Genomic DNA, 8,795 nt, shown 5'->3' on the forward strand with positions numbered 1-8,795 from the left:
GCGGTGCCCCCCCTCCATCATAGTCCACCTCGATAATACTGTAGCGGTGCTTAGGCGAAGCCCTGTGTCGGTAGAACATCAACATCGTCACCACGCCGTCGTGCTGACGAAACTCTCCCTCAACACTCCGCTGGATCGGAGTTCGAGGGACATCATCGGGCTGAACGTGTGCTGAACTCGGAGGTGTCGTACGTTCGGTACTTGATCGGTTGGATCGTGAAGACGTACGACTACATCAACCGCGTTGTGCTAACGCTTCCGCTTTCGGTCTACGAGGGTACGTAGACAACACTCTCCCTTCTCGTTGCTGTGCATCACCATAATCTTGCGTGTGCGTAGGAAATTTTTGAAATTACTACGTTTCCCAAAAGTGGCATCTGAGCCTGGTTTTATGCGTAGATGTCATATGCACGAGTAGAACACAAGGGAGTTGTGGGCGATATAAGTCATACTGCTTACCAGCATTTCATACTTTGGTTTGGGGGTATTGTTGGATGAAGTGGCCCGGACCGACATTACGCGTACGCTTACGCGAGACTGGTTCTACCGACGTGCTTTGCACACAGGTGGCTGACGGGTGTCGGTTTCTCCAACTTTAGTTGAACCGAGTGTGGCTACGCCCGGTCCTTGCGAAGGTTAAAACAGCACCAACTTGACAAACTATCATTGTGGTTTTGATGCATAGGTAAGAACGGTTCTTGCTAAACCCGTAGCAGCCACGTAAAACTTGCAACAACAAAGTAGAGGACGTCTAACTTGTTTTTGCAGGGCATGTTGTGACGTGATATGGTCAAGGCATGATGCTAAATTTTATTGTATGAGATGATCATGTTTTGTAACCGAGTTATTGGCAACTGGCAGGAGCCACATGGTTGTCGCTTTATTGTATGCAATGCAATCGCCCTGTAATGCTTTACTTTATCACTAAGCGGTAGCGATAGTCGTGGAAGCATAAGATTGGCGAGACAACAACGATGCTACGATGGAGATCAAGGTGTCGCGCCGGTGACGATGGCGATCATGATGGTGCTTCGGAGATGGAGATCACAAGCACAAGATGATGATGGCCATATCATATCACTTATATTGATTGCATGTGATGTTAATCTTTTATGCATCTTATCTTGCTTTGATTGACGGTAGCATTATAAGATGATCTCTCACTAAATTATCAAGGTACAAGTGTTCTCCCTGAGTATGCACCGTTGCGAAAGTTCTTCGTGCTGAGACACCACGTGATGATCGGGTGTGATAGGCTCTACGTTCAAATACAACGGGTGCAAAACAGTTGCACACGCGGAATACTCAAGTTAAACTTGACGAGCCTAGCATATAACAGATATGGCCTCGGAACACGGAGACCGAAAGGTCGAGCGTGAATCATATAGTAGATATGATCAACATAGTGATGTTCACAGTTGATACTACTCCATCTCACGTGATGATCGGACATGGTTTAGTTGATATGGATCACGTGATCACTTAGAGGATTAGAGGGATGTCTATCTAAGTGGGAGTTCTTAAATAATATGATTAATTGAACTTAAATTTATCATGAACTTAGTACCTGATAGTATCTTGCTTTTCCATGTTGATTGTAGATAGATGGTCCGTGATGTTGTTCCATTGAATTTAATGCGTTCCTTGAGAAAGCAAAGTTGAAAGATGATGGTAGCAATTACACGGACTGGGTCCGTAACTTGAGGATTATCCTCATTGATGCACAGAAGAATTACGTCCTGGAAGCACCGCTGGGTGCCAGGCCTGCTGCTGGAGCAACACCAGATGTTATGAACGTTTGGCAGAGCAAAGCTGATAACTACTCGATAGTTCAATGTGCCATGCTTTACGGCTTAGAACCGGGTCTTCAACGATGTTTTGAACGTCATGGATCATATGAGATGTTCCAAGAGTTAAAGTTAATATTTCAAGCAAATGCCCGGATTGAGAGATATGAAGTCTCCAATAAGTTTTATAGCTGCAAGATGGAGGAGAATAGTTCTCTCAGTGAACATATACTCAAAATGTCTGGGTATCATAATCACTTGACTCAATGGGAGTTAATCTTCCTGTTGATAGTGTCATTGACAGAGTTCTTCAATCACTGCCACCAAGCTACAAAAGCTTCATGATGAACTATAATATGCAAGGGATGAATAAGACTATTCCCGAGCTCTTCGCGATGCTAAAGGCCGCGGAGGTAGAAATCAAGAAGGAGTATCAAGTGTCGATGGTCAATAAGACCACCAGTTTCAAGAAAAAGGGCAAAGGGAAGAAGAAGGGGAACTTCAAGAAGAACAGCAAACAAGTTGCTACTCAGGAGAAGAAACCCAAGTCTGGACCTAAGCCTGAGACTGAGTGCTTCTACTGCAAGCAGACTGGTCACTGGAAGCGGAACTGCCCCAAGTATTTGGCGGATAAGAAGGATGGCAAAGTGAACAAAGGTATATGTGATATACATGTTATTGATGTGTACCTTACTAATGCTTGCAGTAGCACCTGGGTATTTGATACTGGTTCTGTTGCTAACATTTGCAACTCGAAACACGGGCTACAGATTAAGCAAAGATTGGCTAAGGACGAGGTGACGATGCGCGTGGGAAATGGTTCCAAAGTCGATGGGATCGCAGTCGGCACGCTACCTCTACATCTACCTTCGGGATTAGTATTAGACCTAAATAATTGTTATTTGGTGCCAGCGTTGAGCAAGAACATTATATCTGGATCTTGTTTGATGTCAGATGGTTATTCATTTAAATCAGAGAATAATGGTTGTTCTATTTATATGAGTAATATCTTTTATGGTCATGCACCCTTGGAGAGTGGTCTATTTTTACTAAATATCGATAGTGGTGATACACATATTCATAATATTGAAGCCAAAAGATGCAGAGTTGATAATGATAGTGCAACTTATTTGTGGCACTGCCATTTAGGTCATATCGGAATAAAACGCATGAAGAAACTCCATACTGATGGACTTTTGGAACCACTTGATTATGAATCACTTGATACTTGCGAACCGTGCCTCATGGGCAAGATGACTAAAACGCCGTTCTCCGGAACTATGGAGAGAGCAACGGATTTGTTGGAGATCATACATACAAATGTATGTGGTCCAATGAATGTTGAGACTCGTGGCGGATATCGTTATTTTCTCACCTTCATAGATGATTTAAGCAGATATGGGTATATCTACTTAATGAAACATAAGTCTGAAACATTTGAAAAGTTCAAAGAATTTCAGAGTGAAGTTGAAAATCATCGTAACAAGAAAATAAAGTATCTACGATATGATCATGGAGGAGAATATTTGAGTTATGAGTTTGGTCTTCATTTGAAACAATGTGGAAGAGTTTTGCAACTCACGCCACCCGTAACACCACAGCGTAATGGTGTGTCCGAACATCGTAATCGTACTTTACTAGATATGGTGCGATCTATGATGTCTCTTACTGATTTACTGCTATCATTTTGGGGTTATGCTTTAGAGACGGCCACATTCACCTTAAATAGGGCACCATCGAAATCGGTTGAGACGACGCCTTATGAACTATGGTTTGGTAAGAAACCAAAGTTGTCATTTCTGAAAGTTTGGGGCTGCGATGCTTATGTGAAAAAGCTTCAACCTGATAAGCTCGAACCCAAATCGGAGAAATGTGTCTTCATAGGATACCCAAAGGGGACTGTTGGGTACACCTTCTATCACAGATCCGAAGGCAAGACTTTTGTTGCCAAATTTGGATTTTTTCTAGAGAAGGAGTTTCTCTCGAAAGAAGTGACTGGGAGGAAAGTAGAACTTGATAAGGTAAATGTACCTGCTCCCTTATTAGGAAGTAGTTCATCACATAAAATGGTTTCTGCGACACCTACACCAATTAGTGAGGAAGTTAATGATGATGGTCATGAAACTTTAGATCAAGTTGTTACTGAACCTCGTAGGTCAACCAGAGTAAGATCCGCACGAGAGTGGTACGGTAATCCTGTTCTAGAAGTTATGTTACTAGACCATGACGAACCTACAAACTATGAAGAAGCGATGGTGAGCCCAGATTCCGCAAAATGGCTTGAAGCCATGAAATCTGAGATGGGATCCATGTATGAGAACAAAGTATGGACTTTGGTTGACTTGCCCGATGATCGGCAAGCAATTGAGAATAAATGGATCTTCAAGAAGAAGACTGACGCTGACGGTAATATTACTGTCTACAAAGCTCGACTTGTCGCAAAAGGTTTTCGACAAGTTTAAGGGGTTGACTACGATGAGACCTTCTCACCCGTAGCGATGCTTAAGTCTGTCCGAATCATGTTAGCAATTGCCGCATTTTATGATTATGAAATTTGGCAGATGGATGTCAAAACTGCATTCCTGAATGGATTTCTGGAAGAAGAGTTGTATATGATGCAACCGGAAGGTTTTGTCGATCCAAAGGGAGCTAACAAAGTGTACAAGCTCCAGCGATCCATTTATGCACTGGTGCAAGCCTCTCGGAGTTGGAATAAACGCTTTGATAGTGTGATCAAAGCATTTGGTTTTATACAAACTTTTGGAGAAGCCTGTATTTACAAGAAAGTGAGTGGGAGCTCTGTAGCATTTCTGATATTATATGTGGATGACATATTACTGACTGGAAATGACATAGAATTTCTGGATAGCATAAAGGGATACTTGAATAAGAGTTTTTCAATGAAAGACCTCGGCGAAGCTACTTACATATTAGGCATCAAGATCTATAGAGATAGATCAAGACGCTTAATTGGACTTTCACAAAGCACATACCTTGACAAAGTTTTGAAGAAGTTCAAAATGGATCAGGCAAAGAAAGGATTCTTGCCTGTGTTACAAGGTGTGAAGTTGAGTAAGACTCAATGCCCGACCACTGCAGAGGATAGAGAGAAAATGAAAGATGTTCCCTATGCTTCAGCCATAGGCTCTATCATGTATGCAATGTTGTGTACCAGACCTGATGTGTGCCTTGCTATAAGTCTAGCAGGGAGGTACCAAAGTAATCCAGGAGTGGATCACTGGACAGCGGTCAAGAACATCCTGAAATACCTGAAAAGGACTAAGGATATGTTTCTCGTTTATGGAGGTGACAAAGAGCTCATCGGAAACGGTTACGTTGATGCAAGCTTTCACACTGATCCGGACGATTCTAAATCACAAACCAGATACGTGTTTACATTGAACGGTGGAGCTGTCAGTTGGTGTAGTTCTAAACAAAGCGTTGTGGCGTGATCTACATGTGAAGCAGAGTACATAGCTGCTTTGGAAGCAGCAAATGAAGGAGTCTGGATGAAGGAGTTCATATCCGATCTAGGTGTCATACCTAGTGCATCGGGTCCAATGAAAATCTTTCGTGACAATACTGGAGCAATTGCCTTGGCGAAGGAATCCAGATTTCACAAGAGAACCAAGCACATCAAGAGATGCTTCAATTCCATCCGGGATTTAGTCCAGGTGGGAGACATAGAAATTTGCAAGATACATACGGATCTAAATGTTGCAGACCCATTGACTAAGCCTCTTCCACGAGCAAAACATGATCAGCACCAAGGCTCCATGGGTGTTAGAATCATTACTGTGTAATCTAGATTATTGACTCTAGTGCAAGTGGGAGACTGAAGGAAATATTCCCTAGAGGCAATAATAAAGTTATTGTTTATTTCCTTATATCATGATAAATGATTATTATTCATGCTATAATTGTATTAACCGGAAACATAATACATGTGTGTGTACATAGACAAACGGAGTGTCACTAGTATGCCTCTACTTGACTAGCTCATTGATCAAAGATGGTTAAGTTTCCTAACCATTGACATGGGTTGTCATTTGATTAACGGGATCACATCATTAGGAGAATGATGTGATTGACTTGACCCATTCCGTTAGCTTAGCACTTGATCGTTTAGTTTGTTGCTATTGCTTTCTTCATGACTTATACATGTTCCTATGACTATGAGGTTATGCAACTCCCGTTTACCGGTGGAACACTTTGTGTGCTACCAAATTTCACAACATAACTGGGTGATTATAAAGGTGCTCTACAGGTGTCTCCAAAGGTACTTGTTGGGTTGGCGTATTTTGAGATTAGGATTTGTCACTCCGATTATCAGAGAGGTATCTCTGGGCCCTCTCGGTAATGCACATCACTTAAGCCTTGCAAGCATTGCAACTAATGAGTTAGTTGCGGGATGATGTATTACGGAACGAGTAAAGAGACTTGCCAGTAACGAGATTGAACTAGGTATTGAGATACCGACGATCGAATCTCGGGCAAGTAACATACCGATGACAAAGGGAACAACGTATGTTGTTATGCGGTTTGACCGACAAAGATCTTCGTAGAATATGTAGGAGCCAATATGAGCATCCAGGTTCCGCTATTGGTTATTGACCGGAGACGTGCCTCGGTCATGTCTACATAGTTCTCGAACCCGTAGGGTCCGCACGCTTAACGTTACGATGAAAGTTATATTATGAGTTTATATGTTTTGATGTACCGAAGGTTGTTTGGAGTCCCGGATGTGATCAAGGACATGACGAGGAGTCTCGAAATGGTCGAGACATAAAGATTGATATATTGGAAACCTATATTTGGATGTCGGAAGTGTTCCGGGTAAAATCGGGATTTTACCGGAGTACCGGGAGGTTACCGGAACCCCCCGGGGGCTTAATGGGCCTACATGGGCCTTAGTGGAAATAGAGGGCAGCAAGGGAAGTGTGGGGCACGCCCTCCCAAGGCCCAAACCGAATTGGTTTAGGGCAAGGGGGGTCGGCCCCCTCTTTCCTTCTTCCCCTCTTTCTTTCCTTCTCTCGAATCCTATTCCAGCTAGGAAAGGGGGGATTCCTACTCCCGGTGGGAGTAGGACACCTCCTGGCGCGCCCTCTCCCTGGTCGGCCGCACCCCCCCTTGCTCCTTTATATACAGGGGCAGGGGGCACCCCATAGACACAACAGTTGATCTCTTGATCTCTTAGCCGTGTGCGGTGCCCCCCTCCACCATAGTCCACCTCGATAATACTGTAGCGGTGCTTAGGCAAAGCCCTGCGTCGGTAGAACATCAACATCGTCACCACGCCGTCGTGCAGACGAAACTCTCCCTCAGGTCCATAAATTTATTTGAGCATTTTATGAGTTCCATAAGTATACGTTTGATCCAGATTACTACAGACTGTTCTGTTTTTGACAGATTCTGTTTTTCGTGTGTTGTTTGCTTATTTTGATGAATCTATGAGTAGTATCGGAGGGTATGAACCATAGATAAGTTGGAATAAATTAGATATTACACCAATATGAATTAAGAATGAGTTCATTATAGTACCTTGAAGTGGTGATTTGTTTTCTTATACTAACGAGGCTTACGAGTTTTCTGTTAAGTTTTGTGTTGTGAAGTTTTCAAGTTTTGGGTAAGGATTCGATGGACTATGGAATAAGGAGTGGCAAGAGCCTAAGCTTGGGGATGCCCAGGGCACCCCTGGGTAATATTTAAGGATAGCCAAGAGCCTAAGCTTGGGGATGCCCCAGAAGGCATCCCCTCTTTCGTCTTCGTTCATCGGTAACTTAACTTGGAGCAATATTTTTATTCGCCACATGATACGTGTTTTGCTTGGAGCGTCAATTTATTTTGTTAGGATTTGCTTGATTTTATTTAGAATAATGTTTTGCATATTTTATTTCAATAAAAATGGCATTGATAGCCTTTACTATGCCTATTTTAGAAGTCCACATGTTGCTGTTTGAAAACAGAAAGTTTACCGCTGTTGCAATAATTCCCTAGAAAAGTCAGAATGCGATAAAATGTTGAAACCTTTTGCATATTAAGATATGATAAATTTACTTCAGTGAGAATTTTCTTTCATAATTTTTGGAGCTAGGGAAGTATGGATGTTGCAGCATTCTTTACAGACTATCCTGTTTAGGCAGATTGTTGTTATGTTTGCATTGTTTGCATACGTTTGCTTCTTTAATGATTCTATTTGAGGATAGGACTATTAAATATGCAGAGGCATTTAATATGCAATGTAGAATAATAATTTTAGTGATTTGCTACAGTAGAGTATGATAAGGTTTTTGCAATAGTTTATACTAACTTATCTCACGAGTCCTTGTTGAGTTTTGTGTGGATGAAGCTTTTGAGATTTAGGGAGACCGTGATATGAGAGGAATTAAGAAGACACAAAATCTCAATCTTGGGGATGCTCAAGGCACCCCAAGATAATATTTCAAGAAGTCTCAAGCGTCTAAGCTTGGGGATGCCCCGGTTGGCATCCCACCTTTCTTCTTCAACAACTATCGGTTAGTTTCGGTTGATCCTAAGTTTTTGCTTCTTCACATGATGTTTGCTATTCTTAGATATCATTTTATTTTGCTTTGCTTGATGTTTGAATAAACTACCAAGATATGAAATTATTAAATGTCAGAGAGTCTTCACATAGTTGCATAATTATTCGACTATTTATTGATCTTCACTTAAATCTTTCAGAGTAGTTTGCCATTTGCTCTAGTGCTTCACTTATATCTTTTAGAGCATGGTGGTAGTTTTATTTTGAAGAAATAGATGAACTCCCATGCTTCACTTATATTTTTTTGAGAGTCTTAAATAGCATGGTAATTTTCTTAAATCCTAATATGCTAGGTATTCAAGAATAATAAAATTCTCTTATGAGTGTGTTGAATACTAAGAGAAGTTTGATATTTCATGATTGTTTTGAGATATGAGGATGGTAATATTAGAGTCATGCTAGTTGAGTAGTTGTGAATTTAAGAAATACTTGTGTTGAAGTTTGTG

Source organism: Triticum aestivum, chromosome 6A (genome assembly GCF_018294505.1).
Source record: "Triticum aestivum cultivar Chinese Spring chromosome 6A, IWGSC CS RefSeq v2.1, whole genome shotgun sequence".
NCBI classification, from domain to species: domain Eukaryota; kingdom Viridiplantae; phylum Streptophyta; class Magnoliopsida; order Poales; family Poaceae; genus Triticum; species Triticum aestivum.